Source organism: Lethenteron reissneri, chromosome 12 (assembly GCF_015708825.2).
Source record: "Lethenteron reissneri isolate LAM-NWPU_2019-01 chromosome 12, ASM1570882v1, whole genome shotgun sequence".
Lineage (NCBI taxonomy): Eukaryota > Metazoa > Chordata > Hyperoartia > Petromyzontiformes > Petromyzontidae > Lethenteron > Lethenteron reissneri.
In genome coordinates, this window is record NC_083790.1 from 6,723,122 (window position 1) to 6,746,683 (window position 23,562).

Below are 23,562 nucleotides of genomic sequence, written 5' to 3' on the forward strand. Positions count from 1 at the left end.
GATCATTGTTTCAACGCTGTGGGCACACATGACATTGTTTTCTCCGAGACCAAGGTGCTCTGCAAACCCTCTGGCCACCATCAGAGATTTGTTCATGAAGCCATCCAGATATACAAACACAGACAAAACTTTAATCGAGAAGATGGATTCAGATTGAGCAATCATTGGAAGAATGTGATAAACCGCGACAAGTTTTAACTGCTGTGATTTTCACTCACCCACCCGGTTGTCGTCCGATTATTAATTCGAGCTCCTTTACTTGCTAATTTCTCAAGCCCCACCTGTGCTTGCACCCCCCCCATCTCCCCCGTGAACTCCTACAGCCACGACTCGACAACCCCCCCCTCCCGTGCCTATATAAAGCCACAACAGCAGATCATGTTCTCACCTGAAGACGGATGCTTGTGTTGCGACCGAAACGTCGTGTTTTCTTTTATTATTTTCTACCTACGTAACTTTACCGAAAGAACCAGAGTATGGATTCCTGCAGTCACGAAAGCTTCAAATCAATTCTGTACCATGTCAGCAAAACTCATTGCACATATTTAACCAAACGACAATGCTGATGTTTAAAAAAAAAAGCTGTGGTGAACACTAAAAAATTAACCCGTAAAAACAAAGTTTTTCACTATAAATCCTTTATATGCGTGGCGGCTAGAGTCCTCTCGTCCTCTGGCTTGAGATGGCTGCCACCTATGGGTCAGATGATTGCCTGCCACCATTAAGCAATTGGTAATTAAAAATAAAAAATAAAATTCCTAAAAAGTGTAAAATTTTGGAATTTTTTTCACGAAAATAAATTGTCACGCACAACGAGTCTGTATGCAAAATGTCAGCTCGATTGGATCACGGGAAGTGGGTTAAAAAACGACCGAAAGATTTGCACGGTCGTAAGCGCGCAAGCAAGCAAGTGAACTTAATATAAAGGATTTAAAAATGTGGGCCTTCTAAATCTTGAAGAATTACAATGAATACTTGTAGTGTGCGCACACTGTTTTAATGCTTCTCCTTGGAAGAAAACAACTTTTCAATTATCCTGCCTCGCTATTGTTAACAGTCTTTACAGCTACAAACTGTAAATTTGAATGAAGACCGTAATTATAATATATATTGGGGGGCAGAGGCATAGCTAGGGGGGGCAGGGGGGTACACGTGTCCCCGGGCGCCAAGGTAAAGGGGCGCCAAAATGAGGCTTACAACGTCACATTATAACTTATTGCGGCGGGCGCGGCAGCCTGAAACTACTGCACAAATCTACACTTCAACCTAAAAGTTTATATATCCCGCCACACACAGCCTACATGTCATGTAATTACATTTTGGTATGTGATTAAACGGGGGGGGGGGGGGGCGCCAATTTTATAGTTCGTCCCCGGGCGCAAAATATCCTAGCTACGCCATTGTTGGGGGGGACACATCCCCAAATATGCTCAAAATATCCCTCCCAATATATTTTGCTATAAAATAGATTTCTGTTTATATGATTGTAATTATGGTTGTACTTTATTAATCCCTCATCTCTGCCAATACATACAGGTTAAAAAGAAAAAAACATAGCAATGTAATACAATACACTATTAGACATTATTGTTCAAAATAAATTAAAAGTCTATCCTATGTGTTGGTGAATTTTTAAATATTTTAGGCAGGAAATGGCAGGAAATGAGTTTTCAAATTAGACTTTTTTTTTCTGGGGGGGCGACCCCCAGACCCCCTGGAAGATTTGGTCCCCCGAATGTTGACTCCATGGCTACGGCCTTGATTTGAATGCACCAACATTGTCTCGAGTTTTTAAGTGGGTTTTAGAATTTGATATGAAAGAGGTTGTAAGAATAAGTTTAACAAGTAATCTAACCGTGAACCCTAACCAGTTTCACTGACATACCTGTCAACCCATACGGTTTATCTGTATTCTTTTACAGGTAAATTTGAGTTTTCAGGTCCTTAGAGTATACAGCCGTTTCAATGGGGGCACAGTTTCCAATCATTCCTGCATTTGCTATCACTGTCAATAAGTCGTAAGGACAAACTGTGAGTCTGTTGGACTTTATCTCAACGAACCTTGTTTTCTTCCCATGGACAACTTGATGTTGCTTTGCAAACATCCAACCAACATCAAAGTGCTGATTCAACAAGAAAAACGTTTGGGAGATGATCGTCAATTCACACAAAATGTGATAAGAGATTTTTTATTAAATAAATTCAATAAAATCTTTACATTTTACACGTTTTCATTACATTACATTTGTATTAACCCGTCATACGACAGGCAATTACACTAGCTCTTTATAATTCAGGTGTATTATTTAAAAGTGTATTTTCAGCGGCTAACTTGATAAAGATGTGTGTTGCTTTGCACCCTCAACAAAAAAAGTCAAGGTGTAAAGTAACAACTGGTATATTCCTTCCGAACCAGTTATTGCCAAGGAGTCCTGACCCCCAAAAAGTGATTTTTGGGGGGGAGAAATTATCAATAGACCACATGGCATGTTTAATATACAATGCACTGTTTAATGAATCAAACCACTCAAGAGCTGCACTGGCGTATTGAATAATCTTAACTTTATTACACTCGTATCTCTTATTGCCATAACACTAAGTTTAACAGAAGCAGACATGTTTTTTTTGTTACAAAGTACATCCACGCCACGTGTTGGTTTATTGAGACATGTGTCTAATGATACTTATAGACCAGAGGGCAACTTTTTCCATTAATCGCATAGTTACAAAAAAATCACACAATTGGAGCCATAATGGCTGTGGATCATTGGAGGTACACAACCGGGTAGCGGTAGTGTAGCGGGGAGCGTGCTGCGCTATGAACCCAGCGACACGAGCTCTATTCCCCCGCTCACGGCCAACACCAGTGACGATTATCTGAACCAGTCCCGAGCCTCCCCTAGGTCGACTCAGCCTCAAATGAGTACCTGGTGCGGTGTATAAACATCGCCACTAGGGAGACAAAGGCGGTTGGGCGTGGTGCTGGCCACCCACCCCCTCGTGTGCCGTTCCGGCCTTCATAGGTGCTCGCTAACAGCACTTGCCCCTACAGTTTGTTAAGGCTACACAGGGGATCTTTGTACACAACCGGACTCTGCTGAACACAGGGTAATTGTTAACCTATGTGAGGCGTGAATGTTATTTCCTCTGATTTTGCACCCTGTTAAATTTCGTTATGCCACAGTACACTTAAAGCGCATGTGTGATGAATTGTATTGTACTTTCTCCTGCATGGCTGTCAAGCACGGCACAATTTGGCTGCTTCCATCAGAAAGCTTCCTTAATTGGACTCACCATTAATTCGACTATATTTAGCTCTTAAAGGGGATATATAAAAGCATGTTATTCATTCCGTGAGCCTTAATTAAAGGCAATATGGCTGGCAAGACTGAACAAAATACATGGGTTATGGTCACAAGGGACTGACTTACAATATGAATTGGCAGTGTTGCCTCTTAATAGCATGTTAATGCACATTTAGTTGTTGAATCTAGTAGTTTACTTAAAATGTTCGTTCAACTTTATCTCTGTACTTGTACAGCTTATAAAAAAAATACTACTGAATTAACATTTGAGACTTTTTCAACATGTAATACATTACAAGTGTTTTTAAAGCACTGCAACAGCACATTTGAGCCTATAATGAATATCCAGCCAGTGTTTACCAACGTACTTATTGGAGTCATGCAACATACAATTTGTATATCTACAAAGAGGTTCTGAAACATGTATTTTCCACTAGATCTAGTACAAAACGGATTTTTTTTTTACCGTAAACATTCTGAATTCACTGTAACAATAACACAAAGCCCTTGAAGCTTCTTTTTATTATGACCGATTTCCAGAGTTAGATATGCTAGGAAAATATACCTTCATGACATGGAGGTGTGATTTAGAATACCGAGCACCTGACCAATGAACACTGTATTGTAATGTATTTTATTTTGGCTGTGTGCATACATTTATTCCTTTACTGACCAGAGCTTGACCACGTGTAAGCGCAGGTACATTCATAATCATGTTTTCCAGGGCAAAGAGCTCAGGTTGGAAGCTTGTGAATATCATAAGATCTTTGCATGGGCTGCTGACAACATCAAGTGCATTGGTTAATGACCATAGCAGTAATTATGTTTTACCACTGTTCTGAAAACAGTTCAGAGATTGGAACCATATTTCCTGAATTTCAAACTCGTTGGGAGGAGCACTGAATTATGAGCCTGGCACCCTGAGTGTGATTCCCAGCCACGGTTAACATCAGTGGTGAGCGATATCTGAACCAATCCTGCACTTTTCACCATACGCACTGACCAACATGGTGAAGTATGCTCAAACAACCCCCATGATCGACTTGTCGTCGGAATGCCTTCATCCAGCAGTGGATTCACAAAAGGCTGTACTCAAATTCATGACACTTTCTTTATTAACGTTTGTGGACTTTCATAATATAGTTTTTTTGGGTTAGATCACGTGAATATTAATGTGTCGTTAAACCCGCCACCACCCGACACAGCCAATTAGTAGGGTTTGTCACGTAAACAGAACATGCCAATTCGTTACCAGTACATCACACTGGTGTGTTGAAGAGCAAATCCACACCATTTACAATCTGAGTACGACTTTTCACCAGTAATTACAACTAGCTTCATCAGGCGACAGACAGATTTGTATTTACGCGATCTAACCCAAAAACTTACATTATGGATGACATTGGTCGCGAAAGCCTAAACTTTGTTGGTGGTTTTTACAAGACAGGAATACATTGGATCCAGGTTAGTACAAATTTATAACCATAACACCCTTTACGATATCACTTTAAACTATGCCCAAATGAACAACTATGCACACTTTGTCAAAACATATATACGCATTTCAGTGCAAGTATTCGGTGTTTATGTTGGAAAGAACCATCCGATAAAGAAGTTTATGCATTGTTGTTAGGCAATGTTGTAAAGTATTATATATTACAATTGGATGTAGGAGGGATTGTGTCACAAAGTAGACAAACGTTAAAATAAAGCTGCCTTAAGAAAAATGACCATTGAGACGAAAAAAAACTGGACAGGATATACATGTGTGGCAAATAAGTGCTCACTTGATTATAAACAAACTATTCAAACACTTTGAATTGAACAACAAAAGTTTTCATAAAATCACGGCTAATACAAAGCATATACTCAAATATATATTAAAACAAATGCACATTAGCACTATGTGATCATTGGTCTGGAGTGGCCAATGTTACATTGTCAGCCTCGACAGAGTGGGATAAATGGCTGATACGAGTAATTTGTAATGTACAGATTGTACGTTTTTCTTTTATGCACAGTTACTAAAATGGTGAAATTTACGTAGAAAATAACGTGATAAATATCATGTCGACGTAGCAGGAACAGTCATGGTGTTGTGGTGATTCCAAGCAATATTCAGAGGGGAGCTGCATATCTATATCTGGAGCATGCAGATTGTTTTATGTGCATAAAAACAACACTTGACACCAAAGGGATATTCTTTCCTAAACAGTTTCACTAATAATACTAACATGAAAAGGTAGAACTGAGAAAAAAATTCTTCTATGCATAATACATTGAGATTCGCTGCGTGTCCGTGGAATATCAAACATGTTTTTTACAAATATAAAATGTAAAACTGATTTATTCTGTCACAAATAGTCATACAATATGCATAAGCAAAAATCCCAATTTGTTTTTGACTGAAGAAAAACAGATACTCTGTATAATAATGTTGAGAATTTGCAAAATTACTTGATAGTACACCCTTTTCTATAAAATGCATCCAAACGAATTTTAAGTTAAAAAAATCTACCCCTAAAAACAAAAAAATTGACAATGTATTTTCACTCGAATGTTCTTTTGCCTGGATTCAAAATCTGAATTGAACATGCTGCAATTATAACCCGTGTAATTTTTCACCAAGAAGTGCGGATTCTTTGTTCCTATGAATAATTGCCAAGCTTGGTGTTATTCTGAGCCCTGTTCATAACATAGCCTGCTGATCTAGAGGAAAACGGCACACAATATCGAGGAGTTTGGCACGTGTTGTTAGATGTGGGCAAATCCTATGCTCAGTTATTCAAGTTCCCTCCAGACCTACTCGGAGAAGCCAGGTCGTCGAGTTCCCATATGAGATACAACAAAATTAAGCCCTACTTGTGTGAGTTGTATCTCCAAACCATGCTTAGAAACCTTTACAGGTGTGTGTACAAATAGATTATTGTTGCTGCACACCTCAGAGAGTATCATCAGTGTGTATCTCAAAGTCCTCAATCGTTAATGCGGAAAGCGACACTGCAGTTAATGCTACTGGGTGCATATAGCATTAGAAAATTGTTGTATAACCCGTGTGCACTCTCTAAATCGGTTATATGATTTAAAAAAATTGTGCAGCTTGAAAACACTCGGGGGCCGTCCATAAATGACGTCACGCACCTAGGGGGGAGGAGGGGTCAGACATTTGTGACGATGTGTGACGAGGGGGGGGGGGGGTGAGAAATGTGACGTCACATAAAAATGCGCAACTTTTAAATAAATATCGAATTGTTATAACAACACTAATTGTCAGTTTAACACTAATTGTTATAACAACACTCCTACAACATCAGAGTGCAGCGCCACATTCAATACGCACTACAATGACAATAGTTTAAAGCGATTTGAAGCATGTTTTATTTTCAAAATGGAAATATGGTTTGGGGGGGGGGGCAGAGCTTTGTGACGTCATATTTGAGGGGGGTCTGACTTTTTGTGACGAGGGGGGGTAAAAAATCGTCCAAAATCGCGTGACGTCATTTATGGACGGCCCCTTCGGGAGAATTGACACCGCAATATGATAGCTCCGTCTGTTTCTTCCTGCCAATAAAACAAATGTTGCGTGGGTTGTGAACAAATAAAGCTTTTGGTGGATTTTAATTATTAAGTGTTCACGTAATCAACACAAGCATGCATTTTTCAATAATATCTGTGTTTATATGGGTGGGTGTTAATTTTAACATGAGAATGGGCCAATGAGCAATTCCAAAAACGAAAAAAAAAACGTTAATTTAGTAAATTCAAAACTATTTTGGTTTAACACTATCATCCAGTTGAGCAGTTTATTTTCACTGTAAAATAAAAAAAAATCTCAATTATTTTATCTTTACCTTTACCAACTGCTTAATTGCTGTTAGCATATAAAAAGTGCTCAAACAGCTTTATGTAATTGAGACTATGTAATACCTCCCTCTCGTAACAATGCAATATCATTGCATGATTATATAATACAGTACACAACCGTACAATGGATGCAAGTAAATAATCACGAATAAATATATGCATTTCACTTGTTAAAGCTGTCTTTTAATAATGGCTTTGTTTAGATCAATCAAAAGCTATGTATAACATTTTAAACTTTGTTGTCAATTAGTACTGTAGTAGCAACCCTTCAAGGTTGTATGAAAGATGGTAATTGGTTCTACATCTTAATAATTTTAGTAACCAAATCAGTGGCTCGACAATGAGCCAGGGTCGAATTGCCATGTAATGGGCCACCACAATTCAATCGAGAAGGTTCAATATCGTTGCAGTATTTAATTTAATATAGTAATATAAATCTGTGGTGTGCAAAGTGCAATTTGATTATCAAACTGTTCACGAACTCAAACTACTGATTGATTTTTTATTATCCCCTACTGTATAGGAATACCCAGGTAAAATGTTGATTTGTAGCAACAATTATGAGAAAATATGAGTTTGTGTGTATTATTTTTGTGGGGTTGCATAATCCAGCCACTTATTTTTCAGTCCTGCGGAATGGTTACAGAACATGTTGTATGTTACGTCCGACAAGATACATCGCGCAATCTTAGTTTCACAATCCAGACTGTCCTACCGACTAATGTAAACACCAATTGGCTCCGATTGGATACAAGGTAATTTACAGTAATTGCTAAGAACTGGTACAGAAACGAAAGGGTAACATTTGCAGTACAAAACAAACCTTACAAAAACTTGTTGCATACTTCACATTGGTCAAGTTCAGTATGAGTAGTTTTTAGCACCAAGTTTTTTTTTTCAAAGGCAAAATATCTGTACATCACTTACAATAATCGCTCGTAAATTATTACAGAATGTACAAAACTAGTTTCAGTATGAATAGGCATATTAATGTCATTTTTTTCACTGTTGAAGGTACTAAAGAAGCAATTCCTTTAGTATGTTTTTATATATTTAAAAGACCAGACCTACTGGCAATACATCCACCAGTCTTAATAATTACATGGGGGATCCATATGCATTTAAACTACACCTTGGTAAGAGTTGTTTTGCTCTGGTTAGCTGACCCAAGTATTTGTGGTCTGAATGACTGAGGAAGCAAAACAACTCGTGCTCAACAGTTTTGAGGTGCAAGCATTAGGCAAAGCATGTCACAATTTTTTTTTTATTTTCCATGGTAACCATGCACATTGCCATTATAATGTAACCTTGTACGAGAGTACATTCCTGGCAAGACATGTTAAGCAATAAAGATGTCTGGAATAGAACATGGCAGTTGTTGTAGATGAGGCTTAGGCCTACAAAGGCTGGGCTGGGTGGAACGTGTGTCGGATGGAGGATGGGGAAGTGCCGATTTTGTCGTGACCGGCATTCGAGTGGCCTCCATTAGTCCAGCGACCAAGGGCAATCCCTAAGACCAAGATGGTGGGAAGACTGTTAGGGGAGATCTTGGAGGTGATGTCTTAATTCGCAGCAGCAGCAGCTACAGGATCTGGCGAAGCGCAGAAAGTTGTTGGCGATATCTTGATGACGAGTACATTGAGATAGGGATGAAAAATAAGTCCATTATTAGATTAATAAGGCTTTTATTAGTTTCTTATATACATGAGGCTTTGCTCTTTATACACCCCACCCACACTCAAGGGGGTATCAAAACAATGTACAATTTCAGAAATAAAATCGGATAAAATAGTTTGACTTTTGGCATCTTCTGTTGCCTAAAGTTCATCCTCTGCCTCCGATTTTTGTTTTATTATGCCAAGCTTGATCCCAAAGTGGGATACGAATATCAATGCGTGCTAAAACATCAGCTAATAATACCTTTATAATCACGTAACCTTAATTTAGCATACAAAACAAGCTCAGAGTACCCAGATTGTTCCCTGTCAAACAGAAGGATGTTATTACTTTTATATTTAACGAGGTCTGCCAGTAGCTTTAAGCTATTGGCAACGTATTTTTTTTTATGTAATCTATTCATCCATAGATGCTTGATTTTTTTCAGGAGGGTTATGTATTGGGATATTGAGTCGATTCCATGTGGAGGAGTGTTTTGCATGGAGGAGGAAACGAGTCCCCAGAGAAACCCTTGCACTCGGGGGGGACAACACTAACAAGTTCAAGAACACACTTGCTGTACTACTGTCTCCTAGGCGGCTTGTAGATCAGAAAGTTTCGGAGTGCATCAATATTATTATTTTAAATACACTCTATAACAGTGTAACTGTTAAATATTTGTTACAAAATTCGGAGCCAAATGTATTCCAGATAGATCCAGTGCAGGATTTCCGGGTGTCTCGAGTGTGCCAGTGGGTGTTTTCAATGGTTTTAATGCACATGAGACAATTTAAGGTCCATGTTAGACTTTTTGCACAGATGGTTTGCTGGTAAGACACAACATTATATTGTAATGTTGTACTGTAGAAGCTTGCCAATTCCCATATCCTCTGAAAATATTCCGTGCTTTATTTACAATCACTTGAGGCAGCAAGCAATGTTTTTGAAAATATGATTTCACACAGTTTTAAGTCCAACATTATACAACTGTAATTGGTTTTACCGTGCAGTAAAAATTACCCCAGTTGCAGCGGCAGTCACGGGTGGTTTATTTCGGTGTCACGTGACACGGCGTGCATACCCTTCAGCTGCTCCGATTGCTGGTGCTCTAATGATCCCACATGCTCCTTATTAAAACCTTTTTATATATATCTGTGCAGCATCTGTATATTAAGAATCGAATGCCTTGTAAATGTCACATTTAGCCCACTATTATACACTACTGGATGGGCTGAATATTGCTTATATTTATGGGTCACGGCAAAACAATTGTTATAATTCAACTTTATGTTAACTTTATACTGGGTGTATGTGTATGTATAACTACATACCTATTTCCGATTAAGCATTAACGTATCTGACAATATGGAAACTGACCGAGGCTAATACACCACACAAAGTACATAATATAACTAAATATAAAAAAAATCCAGGGCCATATATTTATAAGAATTTCGAATCCTGAAATAAATACAAATCAGAAAACAATGCATAAACAGTGCACATATAACAACCACTGCGCTGTTTTACATCGCCAAATTATGCCATGCTTAACAACAAACCTCATCCACAGCAGGTTCAAGTGCTCTCCACAGCCATCGAGCGAATTTTAATCCAAAGGAGTTGTATATGTAAACAAAACCACAGGGGACAAACGGCGTGGTCGCTCGCTCACACAAGCGTGAGGAAATCGTTGGGGCTGCCCAAGCAGAAGCATGGGTATAAGGGCTCCGAGAACTTGCTTACGAAGCAGAAAATCTCCAGCTTACTGTCGGCGTCGTAGTATGCAATGCTGCCCCTGTCCACGTCCAACACGACCATGAGGCGACGCGGCACGCCGGGGCACTGCACTACTGTCGTGACGTTGGCGTGCCAGAACGTACAGCGCGGCGTGAAGTTGGCCACCCACTCGAGGGCCCAGGAGGAAGTGCTGCGACCCAGGCGGGACTCTGGGCCCGAGCGCTCCACCTGACGGTAGGCCACGCCGGCCGCCCAGCCAGTCATGCTCGGACTGAGCATGACTTCCCAGTAGTGCCTGTGTAGAACGGAGAGACGTATGCATATATATATGGCGGCGAGATCGTCGTCGTCGTCATCATCAGTCATGGTCAGTCCATTGCTGGATGAAGCCCCCTCCAAACAGCAAGGTCAGTGCTGCTCTAATTCAGCACCAACACTGCCTACCTTGATGCAGTAATTTTAGCTGTGATGGTCCCACCTGATGACGGAGACATGTGTTGCCTCTGAAACATCGTGATTTATTATTTTATTTTATTTCTATTAATACTTTTAGTAATTTTATTTTTTACCTACGTGACTTTACCGAAAAAACCTAAGAGTATACTGCCTACCTTCCATATAGGAGCACATATAAACATATACTGTATAGATGTGGGTCTCAAAATTCCTGGATCTGCAGACCATTGTGAAATTTAAAACAAAGTTTGCAGCCAAACCTAAAACAGTTTGCAGACCACCGTGCATTAGAAATTTGGTCTTTTGTGAGAAAAAAATCTTACCAACAGTTCCACAGACCACTTCCCGTGGCCATGCAGAACACCAGTGGGCCGTAGATCACAGGTTGGAAACCGCTGCCTAATCGGCATGTAACGATGCACAGGTTCGTCAAACAAAATCAGTTCTTATGCAAATGATACACCGATCAAATTGTGCCTATAAGAATCGATAATTGGCAATTCAGGAAAACAATTTACAATTTGTAAAAATTATGTTATTCCTTTAAGTAAAATAATGAACAAAACTAATAAAAAAAAATAAACTAAAACACGAAACAAATGAGATGATAAAAACTACAAAAGAGCACAATCTTTAATTGTAGCCCCCCCCAAATTGTAACAGGAGTGGTGAATAAGTACATGTCTTCTGCTCCAGGTGTTTACCATGCACTGCGGATCTGTTTATAATTTTTCATGTAATTATACTTGGCAGTGTCAGAAGAATGACCACAGTTTCAGGAATTAAAGAGAATGGGTAAATTAGTACAATTAACAGCTTCGTCTTCTTGGTTCTTTCGGTAAAGTCACATAGAAGGGAAGTAATACAATAAATAAAATAAAACATAATTTTTTATTTTTTATTTTATTACTTCCCTTCTACGTGACTTTACCGAAAGAACCAAGAAGATGAATCCCTGCAGTCACGAAAGAAGCTTTAAATCGAAAAATTAACAGCTTGTTATGGACATTTAATGGGCCTTCTCAAGGTCCCTAGACTTGATTAAATGCGCATGAAAACACAAGTCTATGCTGCAACCTGGATTTGAATAAGTACACGTGCAAAGTACATTATTACGTGACAAAAGTTGTTTGCTTTGAATTCACATTATGAATACCATGTACCTGGGTTTAGTCAGAATTTCTGGTTTTCAGTTTAAATTTGAACCCTTTACAAAATACACGAATGAATCATCTTCCGAACGAAACGTATAATGATTGAGAACATCAAGAATAGATTTAATTCTAACAATAACACTGCACTTTAAAAAATAAAATTTGTTTATGCAATTTACAGATTGACTGGCTATTTTAGAGATAATTTTATTGCTTCAACATCGTGTCTTTGTATGTTTTACTACCAGTTGTGGAATGATCCCCTGATGCACTGTACATCTCCTATTAATAGAGTACCATTGAAGTGAGTTTCTGCTTTGGGAATAAGCTGCAGTGAATTCATTCAACAAGTGGGTTGGAGTGGTGGTCGTGACAGACACTGATAGCAACAACAATGACCATCATACAAAAAGATACAGCACCACTGCAACACCCTAAACACGTCAGTAAAAGTGATTTACTGCTCAAATGATCACTGAGGCGGTACTGAACTCCTGTTTACAGCCCTGAGCCAGTGGACACAAATTCTACATTGCTATGATGGGGCAAGTCTATAGGACAACCATTGTTGATTTCCTCACCAAGTGGTACTTATTTTATCAACCCCGATTGTGAGCTGCTTGCGCTACCGTTGAGCCACCTGGCTGGAAACACACTAACACATGTTTATATCAGGATAATTAAGTCAAAACTCAGTTACACTTTGACAAAACAAAAGATGAGCTTAAGTAGTTTCCAATACTTTGTAGCTATGTAATAGTTCTCCACGCATCCCACCACCGCCAGCCCCATCCCACCCTGCCAGAAGTTTGATGAATTGTGACCTTCATGTGAATCAAGACTCTTGTTTTGTTGTGTCGATTTAAAAATCTCATTGTAAGTTGTCTTTGCTCCAGTAGCTTAAATATTACTTAGATATAATTTGCATGGACGTAAAAATATTCTTATTCGCATGCGTTAATAACTATTAATAAAAAAAGATGCATCAACACCCTAAATATTCAGCTTATGACCAAATCACTCTGAAAGCGCCCAATTTCTTGAGGTTTCGGAAGCTTAAAACGGGATTGAGCTCGGACAGTGCTTGAATAGGTGATCACCGCGCATAAGACAGGTGTTATAGACTGTGGGTCTATGTGGTGGACAACAGAGGACAGTGCAGTAAAATAAACTGTTATACTGCACTATGTCCCCACGTATAAAATACCTGCCTTCACCAACCTGCAAGGAATATTGTGTTGAAGTAATGATCAAACAAATTACATTTCCCTGGTAGTTACAACCAGCATCATTACGCAGTTGCCAGAATTGTGAAAATGTCCTCCAGTCTTGGGCCTTAAATAGATGGTGTGAGGTCATCAATGTGTGCCCACAATCAATAAAGTCGATGAAGCGACTGCCTCTTGCGCTCATGCCAAATTCCATGAGTCGACATTGGAGTCATCCACACTTTCGCATCCAGTGCCGGATTAAGCTAGTGCGGGGCCTGTAGCATTATAAAGAGGCCCTATTTTTTTTATTAAAACACAAATGTTTTACTTGCATAGTAAAGTAATTGTATTTTTAATTGTCTATACACCTAGATAATAAAAAAAATCGCTAACCTTAAACACCCAGTCGTTCATAAATGTTGAAGGCAGTATAGTACTATAGTAATAGAGCAAGTGCAGAATCACTCAACAGGAATAGATAGCTTGAAAGCATTTAGTGCGGGGCCCTTGAAAGTGCGGGGCCCGTAGCATATGTAGCTACTTTTCCTACGAGGATAATCCGGCACTGTACACATCTACCGAAGGAACCATAGGTACCATTGCCAGGCGGAGGATGCAAACGCTTTCGACAATGCGTTGATCGCTGTGAAGTACACGAGGGCACCAAAAACAACACCGGGCTGGTGGTGGTGTTGGCGATGGTGGGGTGAGGCGATGCCCACCTTCCATAGGCGAACCCTTGCGAGCACATGATGTTCCACATGTCCTTGAAGGGGTTTCCGTGCAGCGGCAACGGGGCGTGCGCCAGCTGCCTCTCGCCGCGTGGGCGCGCGGACCGCCCGTGCCGCCGGTGGGGCGGGTGGTAGAGCCCCGCGAAGCCCAGCTGCGGGTGCGCCGACACCGTCACGGTGCGCCCCTCGTTGGAGATGCGCAGCATGGCGTGCTGCACCGCGCCCTCGAACGCGAGGCTCGCCTTTTCTGCACGGGGTTGACGGCAGTGCGCAGGACAGAGGAATGGGATTAGAGAGCTGGAACGGATTCATATTAGAGCGCTCGGATGGACGGATTCGTAAATGAAGTCACTTAAGCGATTAAAAAAAAATTGTGTTTGACTACTTTTTACGCAGTTGATTACTTGGGCCACCTTCAAAAGAGTGGTCGCCCACCCACTGTATCAATTGCACGTTTTGTTAAACGGCTGTTTTGCTCTCCCTTTTGATGTTCCCACTGTATTCGTGCGCCTCTTGAAAAACAATAAAATAATGCTTATAAATATAATAAGTGGTCACCCTGACTTCCTGCCTCATGAAGGCAAGAAACCCCCATATAAGCCATGCCTAGTATGACGTAGCTGATGATGTCAATGGCGTCAACAAGCCCCACTAATCACCTCCCGTCCAGTATCACACGTGGGAACAAAAGTGAACCTTTGTTCCAAACTAGTTTCCATTTGTTATAGGATTTGTTGAGTAATGCAATAAATTATTGGAAGAGTAATTTCTGATTTCAATAAACGGACAGTCCAAATAAACGATATACAGGAGATGAGTGGGGAGACACCTTGAATAACGTGCGCACATCCTGCTGCAATTGTCTGTGATGATCGCGTATCAACATAAATACAGTACAAATCCCTGTTGCCTTTGACAAACCCACCCAGATTGCGCCGATTCTCGTCAGAACCTTGGAAGATAAAAAAACGTGAGCCCAGATAGTGCTTGGATGGGTGACGACTATGCATAACAGCGAGGCTGTGGTGAGCAACAAAGGGCAGTGCAGAAAAATACATTGTTGTAATGTACTATGCTATGTTGTCTATGCTGCCAGTGTGGTAAATTATGGTAAAACAACCCCGGTGACTAATATAGCATTTGGGGGTCTTCCTCTAGCAGTGAATTTTAACAGATGTCTGGAAATATATATTTTAAACATTATATACAGTATTTATGACAGTAGTGTCATCTGAGCGATTCGTATATCCTTCCAGATTTCTCAGATCCAAATATTGGAGAAATTACACCAGAAGACAACATGGCAGAACCACCTCGAGAGCCATTGAACGGAGCTTCTCTCTTTGCAACATCAGACGGAGCTGCTTCATGCACTCTAAACAGTGGTACGTCACATGCCAGATATCTGACATACGAATACATTTGAGCTCTCAGCATAGTTCGTCCCTAAGTTCATTGCTAAAGTGATGAACTTCGTGACGAACTATGTACTAAGTAATGAACTATAGTTTTGTGTGTGTAGTTATTGGTGACTGATCTGAAACCATCAAACCTGTTAATCTTAGAAACCGGGAATAATTACGGGTGGCCGTCCAGATTGGAACCCAAGGTCCCAGCAGTGCGAGGAGCTCAGTGCTCTTAAAATGTTGCCACTCTGGCTGATGGGTGAAGCGTACATGAAACTGATTTATGGATGAAGCACGCCTTACAAATGTAAAGTATTATTATGCTCATTCATCATTCATCATCAGCTATATTCTATCCGCTGCTCTCATTCACTGTATTTCATTAATTGCCTTCGAAAGTTTACAGAGATACCCTGCATATATTGCGTTGTATTTTCCAGTTGTGTCCCACCAAGTGATTTTATTTTGTTTCGCAAACTTGTGTGGGACTTTTTTACTTGCTTATATTTATCTTGAGCCCAAATATGCAACTTTCTTTCTTAAGTTCTTCGATCGTTTCCAATATTTAATTTCCATTTGTTGTTATAATGCTTTCCTCAAATATACTTTTTTTTTTATCCAATCCAATGTTTGTTGAATATATTTTAATGTTACTTAAGAGCCTTAGTGAGATCGTATCGCCATGCTTAACTCATCTTCTGAAACTGGTCATTTATTACTTTCTTCATGCAATCGCAATGTAGTTCCATCTTTATAATTAGTTTTTAATGCTTTTCTTAATTAAGCCTTGATTTGTGAGAACTTAGATGAATTAATTAGTTTCTACCGATTAAAATGTCTACAAAAGCCTGACAATGGTATTTGATATTTATTTGTTTGAGAATGGTTGATACATATATACTATATCTAGGCAATTGAAAAACATCAGAATTTGTCTTTTACATTGACCATTGCTGTGTTCATTAATATATTTCAATGCTGGCGCTTATAATCACAGTTGACCTTTGAATGAGATCTTTCACAAAAACAAGATATATATTCTACGTAATGTGTGTGGACAGAGGAAGTGAAGGTGGGTCCTTAGTACAGTGAGGTGTCCAGTGTGAGGAGCCCAGTGCCTGACACGTACGCTTCAAGCTGTGGAACGGCAAACTGTGCCCCCATGGGGAAACGATACTGTATGGGACGAGAGAACAGCTGTGGGTGCCGACAGTGACGAGTGCAAATGTGCCATTACCCCCTGTCACGACAGCAAAGCAGTAGCGGGAAAAAAATACCGCCTTAGAATTAATCAATGATTTTTAGGTTTAGGCCACGTAAACAATCTGGCCAAACATAATGTTGGCTGCGAACACATTCGCGTTGAGACACGTGGACTATCACCTCCCCTGAACCAATCAGCTTTTGTGTTGGCGTGCAAGCTGCCTGCTAACCTGGCTCGTTGATGGGGATTCCCTTGACGACCCGCTGGAGCCAGTCGGCCGGGACAACCTCATCCTGCACCTCAAAGTCTCTCTGGATCTTGGGAACGGCGATGGCGCTTACAGGCGTTTAAACTGTGGGGATAAGCAGGCGGCGGTTGTTAGTGCATTTTCAAGGTCAAAAGTCTAAGTGATTTCTTTGCTCAAATAAGCATCTCCTGTTGGCAGCCCTGAGCCAGCGGTGGAAGTTCCACACATCTATGGCGGGGGAGGAGGCTACCCATAGGACAACCACTGATCACTTTCCAACAAAGTGGTAATTAATATTATTGAGCCTGGATGGAAGAGGGGCCGAGTCAACCCCCAAACCAGGAGTAGAAACTTGCAACCTTCCGATTGTGAGCCGTTCACTTTACTGCTCAGCCACCAGGCATTTGGTGCAGAGTACATTTAAGTTAAAACATAATGATATCGATCCCGGCTGGTTTTATGTACGAATGCACAATCATGAGTGTAAACAATGTTGTTGTTTGTACAGAATATACACTGAATTAGCTTTTTTTTTAAGTATGATAAAAAATAATTACCTTTTTACATGGCTGCTGTAAGCCTGCAAAATAAACAGTTATGAACGTCAATCTCTGTACAAAGAGCTACTGCATATACTCTTGAAGACACACAACATTTGTCTTTATTTTAAACAAGGTGAAAACCCAATACGAGACACTCATTTGTGAGAGAGACATGGAACCATCACGAACGAGAGACCGTTATGATTGCAAAATTCACTTGTGGGTAATTAAGAAATGATCTGGTTAAGATATACTGTACTGCAGGGCGATGCCCCCATCCTTCAGTGTATTGTGGTGGTGAAATAATATAACCATTCACAACCCCTAGCGATTTGATGAATTGTCATGATGCAATGCTGTGATGTGGAGAAACACACATTCGGCAGTGGATATCGATAAACGGCACACACGCGTGCATGTATGCCCTACATGCGCAGACGCACTGTGATAGTGCAAAGGAATGCTCCCAGAGATCTGCGACGCACCTTGAGCAGGTAGAAGTCGTCTTTCTCCTCCGTGATCTTCTCTATGGTGGTCTTCACTTCGTGGCAGGGCCTTAAGGTCCGAGCTGGAGACGTGAGCCACTGCGGCGGCCACGACCTGGCGCGCGCGCGTCGCGTCCTTCTCGATGTTGCGCCGCACCTTCTCCTCCTCTTGGATCAGGTGGTGCCGGATGGTGTCCAGCATGTCCGACGCCTCCTTCTTAAGACGGTCCGTCTTCAGCTGTTCTCGGCGCGCGGTCAAACAAAAAAACCCGTAATTATGATTAGCGGATTTTTGCGTCGTGTAACACATTTGTTTCAATACAATATTAGTTTTCCCCACCCCTCCCCACCCGACTTTCATCTCAATTTAACTATCGGCAGCATATCAGGAGACATCTCCCGCAGAGCAGTGCATCCGCTCATGTTGGAGAACGGCCCACAGAAGCCGATATCAGCAGAGCTACCGCTCAGATCCTTCTAGTGACTTCTGTTTCATACACGGTAGACGGAAGCACTTGCTACCTCACTCTGCTCATGACACGAGGTTCGTTGCTAAGACCAACAACTCACTATACTTGAGGACCCGGATTAATCAGAAGCAACTGTCTGGATTTGAACCCAGGACCTTACCCATGACAGCTCAGAACTCTGACCTCTGATCCACCTATAACGCATTTACTCAACAACAGCTCTATTAGAAGACTATTCGATTCCTTGTTCAAGATGAACTGTAAACGTGAATATACATGCTCACACAAAATGCTGGATAAATATTACATGAAGGAAAACGCGTCTCTTTGTAAAGAGTGTCACCTCAATCTCCTGATTCTTCTGCTCAGCTTGCTGTAGGAACTTTTCAAACAGCCCTATCTTCCCCTCCAAGTTCCTGGTCTTGTCTTCCAGAAGGTCCTGAGAAATAAAAACGCTCACGGTAAAAACCCACAAAACCCCACATCTGAAAACTCTGATTAACACTGAACTTGTATGAACATTGAAGGGGTTATGCGCTTCATTTGCCAAACTAAAGCATGACGTAACTTAATCTTTAAAAATATATATATACTTTGTGGTTTTATTTACTTGTTCAAGCATGAAACTGAGGTATGGGTGAAATTAAATTTAACGTAAATATGACTTGAGTGATTGCCTCTGTCATCAAGGTTTTATGATTTAGTCTCCAGCCTTATGAACACACTCAATGCCATCGCGAGGTGAGACTTTGAATTGATATTTGTGTGTGCAATTATTGAGATCTGTAAAGTGCTTATAGCAGATGCTTTGTGAAACAGATAGGGTAATGTGTTTTGTTTCTTATCCTTTCCCCGCACCTCCAATTAGCACGGTTGGCTACGTATGGTGCAAAAGAGGTTCAACATACATAATGAAACAAACCAAATTATCACGTTCAGTTTGATTTTGGAGATGATTTCCAACAGTTGCATTCATGATTTTAAAATAAATCTGCTCATTCTTCAATAACGGTACAGGCAGACCTCGCTACCCTCATTCGTTATGGCGCTCTTTGTCCTGTAGAACACTTTCACAAAAAAATGAAAATCTAAAAAGCACTTACGTGGGAGAACATGCAGCCCTGACATATTTGTTTACATTCTCTCAGCCAATGAGAGATACGAACGCTCTGAGCCAATCAGCCGCCCACCCTCCGCGATTCGATTGTTGCAATTCGTGGTTACGAATACAAAAAAACCTACTTTTTGAAAACGTTATTACATAATTTGTTATTCAATGTTATTACAGTGTGCCTGGAGCCATTCTGCAGTTAGCCAGCTTAAAAAAGAATACCCGCCTGCTGACGTGTGTTTACTCCGTCTTGGCCTCTGCCTTATTTACGCGTGTTTTTTGTGAGCATTTTAGACCCATCATGTCTGAAATATAGGCTGCAATTGTTAGCGCTGGAAATTGTGAGCAAAGCATCACTTTTAATGTTGAAATGAGGTGGGCCGAGGTGGATCTGAGCGTCAGGTAGCTGTGGGTCGTGGTTAGGTGGATGCACCTGGTGAGTTACAGGACATAACACTGATGTTATTATAGTAAAACATGATTAAAAAAAAATGTTTTACTTATAAAATGTTGACCATCTGAAATATTATTATTAGCAGCACTATCACCGATACCCAAATGAGGCCCTCATATTCCTCATATGTAAGAAATAACGACGTCGGGGACACATCCCCATAGATACAATGACCCCATTTCGTGCCGATTTGATGAGTGCTCACTCCTTCAGGAACGCATCTTCAGTGCTAAGTGAGGTCGAAGTGGAATTTAACTGTAGATATTGGAAAAGGGGAATTAAGGAGCTGATTCTAATTGTTTTTATCTTTATCTTAAACACGTGTAAGGGAAGCACTGCTGTGTAAAATTAGGAGACTGTATTCTTGGTTCTTTCGGTAAAGTCACATAGAAGAGAAATAATATTGTTTATTGTTTTAATTTTTTTATTGTTTCATATTATTTTATTATTTCCCTTCTTACGTGACTTTACCGAAACAAGCAATAATATGAATCCCTGCAGTCACGAAAGCTTTAAATCAAAATTTATGGAGGCTGTGTTAGAATACATGCACTTGGTTATACGATGTACTGTACATTCTTATATTTAAACAACGGTGTGATCCTGTGATGTTGCATGCTCATACTGTTTGTGCCAGGGCTTGGCAGTATTAAAATAGCAGACATGGGGAGCATCAGATGGTCAATGGGTCCGGTTATGTATTCAATCTCTACCCGAGATATTCCGTCAAGTCCAATAGTAGAATGTTATTACAGGAAAATGTAATGGTACAGAAAACCTGTGCATGTTTTTCTCCTGAAAATGGTGGGAAGATAAGCGTAAGAGCTAAGAATGAATTTAATCTTCAAAACACTGCACTATACTTATTGATATTCTCACAAATACTACCGAATATCATTTGCGAGCTGAGCTAAGTGGCTTAATTCCGCATCCCTTTAGACAACTTGTGCCCGATGGATTGCAAACATCATGTTTAAATTAGGAGACGTTTGCATTTGGTGCCTGGTGCTATTTGTGTGTTGTTGGATAATCTTTAAAGTAGGAGGGCGGGTAGGTCTTCACATATGCACCATAGATGGGTGTTGGTTTACGACGGACCACCCATCTGTTCATGCTCACTCAACACCACACCACCCATCACCTGTCTACCCTCACAACTACCAATTATACCACCAAAAACCCTACACCCACCCCATCCTTATCACCCAACCACCTATGACATCACTAGAACCAGTCTTCTCACCCCATCCCTCATCACCAATACAGCCACCACTTGAATATCCTTCCATCCATCCATCCATCACCCCACCAAGACCCTTTTATCCACCCATCACCCAGCTGTCCATCACCTGTTCATCCTCCTGACCACCCATCACCCCACCCAAATCACCCAGACATCATGGAACGTATCTTGGTCTGATGCCTCCGGGAGGCGCCGTGCCCCGTGGTGGACCTCACCAGGATTGCAGACACACAGAACCGGTTCAAGTGCCACTCGCCACTGATATTAGCCATGGCCAGGAATTGAATTTAGGTCGCCATGTTCATAGCTCCAGTGCCCAAACCACTGCGCCACTTTTCCACTCCCACATGACTGGCCAACCATTATTCGTCTATCCACCCATCCACTTGTCTATCCACACAACCACAAATCACCTGTTTACTCTCCCAACTTACCTATGATTCCACCAAAAGCCCATCTACTCACTCATCAGCCATCACACGTAAAAAAAAACCTTGCATTTCTAGTCATCCGTCACCCCATTTATCCATCCGTCGCCCATCAGTTCCATATCACCCACCACACCACATCACCCATTACTCGTACATCACTCGGCCGCGGCGTGCGCACGCACCCGGACGTGATGCGCGTGCTGCGCGAGCGTGCGCACGGGGTGGTCCCGGTGGCCGCCAGCGAGCACGCATACGCTGCACACCAGCGCGTCGTCCACCGCGCAGTACAGCTTCAGCGGCTCGTCGTGATCGGTGCAGCGCCGCTCGGCCAGCCGCGCCGTCGGCTGCAGCAGCACGTGCCCGCGGAAGCAGCTGTTCTCGTAGTGGGGCCGCACGTGCTCCTCGCAGAAGGACACCTCGCACTTAGCGCACGTCCTCACGGCCGGGCGCTGGGCATCGCGCCGGCAGAAGCTGCACGGCACCGCCGGCGACGACGGGGACGACGGCGACGACGGCGGCGACGACGACGACGACGACGAGCACGCGTCCAGGGAGCGGCAGCCGCCCGCCAGCTTGAACCTGCCGCCGCCGCCGCTGGTGATGCTCTTGAGGTAGCTGTCCACCACGTTGCGCAGCTTCATGTTGGCCTCGACCCGGCGGCCCGTGACGTCCGTCTGGCACTCGGGGCAGCGCACGTAGGTGTTGAGCTCGCACATGCGGCGGAAGCAGGCGCGGCACAGGTTGTGGCGGCACTGCAGCTGCACGGGGTCGTCGTACAGTGACAGGCACACGGAGCACGTCAGCTCCTCCTGCAAGCTGGGCGCGCAGCTCGCCATCGGCTCCGTCGGGCGAAGTGCTTCTCGCTCTCTGTCCGTGTGCACACAAACACACGAAGGCGCACACGCTCATTCACTGCAATCAGTCGCTGACCTCACGGGCGGTCAGCCGCCTTCTCGTCGCTCTTCTAACGCAACTGTCATGGCTGCTGCTCCAGTGAAGTTCACGTATCGATTGCTCCAGCCTTTGTTGAGGAATCGGTCTCCCAGACTGTTTTGTCTCATCCATGCCGTGCTCAACTACCATACTGGAGGTGAAACTCTTCTCTTCCTACGTCTCGCTCTGCTCAACTCACTTTGGAATTCCCTCCAATTACCTCTATTGCCAAGTTCTCGTGACTTTGCTCAACTCACGAACGATATGAACTCTTATCGTATGCATTATATCTTCAATAAGTCTGGTTTGCTGCTGGCCACAAAACAGAAGTTAGCCAGGATAACATTATGGGTGGGCGACGAGTACGTGACTGATACAATTAACTATTGTTGCATGCTGGTTTAAACTGTAATACCCACTACACACAGTACTGCAGGTAACACCAGTGCATAGAGTTATGTGCAGAGTTTAAATTCTCAGTCGATAGTTTCTAGAAAGCATGCTCTGCTGAACTTATGAATAGCAATTACTGGAACAAGGCACTACCACTAGAGTATCATGTACGTCTACCCACAATAGTGCAATCATTTCGCACCCTATACATCTGTGTTGCCTCGTGATAGACCAATAAGGCGAGATGGATGTGGTGGGACCAAAATAATTCCAGGAAGCAGGTTTTCGGGTTCGATCCAAACTGAAATGGAGCACCGAGTATGTGACACACAAACACACAACCTACATTGGGTATTCTATTTCGGTTTAACATCGCTGCTATAGTTAACTTAAACATAATAATAGGTCAGTTAAACTTAACTTAAAATGGCCACGAGTTGACCAGTCACAGCCTAAAATGTATTTTTCAATACAATACATGTAAACATGTTACCCCGATAATGAATGGAGGCACAGTGGTGGTAAC

At 41.8% G+C, this 23,562-nt stretch overlaps 1 pseudogene; it reads right to left on the bottom strand.

Annotated features, from left to right (window-relative positions):
• Window positions 1–2,230: 2,230 nt before the first annotated feature.
• On the bottom strand, window positions 2,231–23,231 carry LOC133341669 (nuclear factor 7, brain-like; annotated as a pseudogene).
• Between the last annotated feature and the right edge of the window lie 331 nt (window positions 23,232–23,562).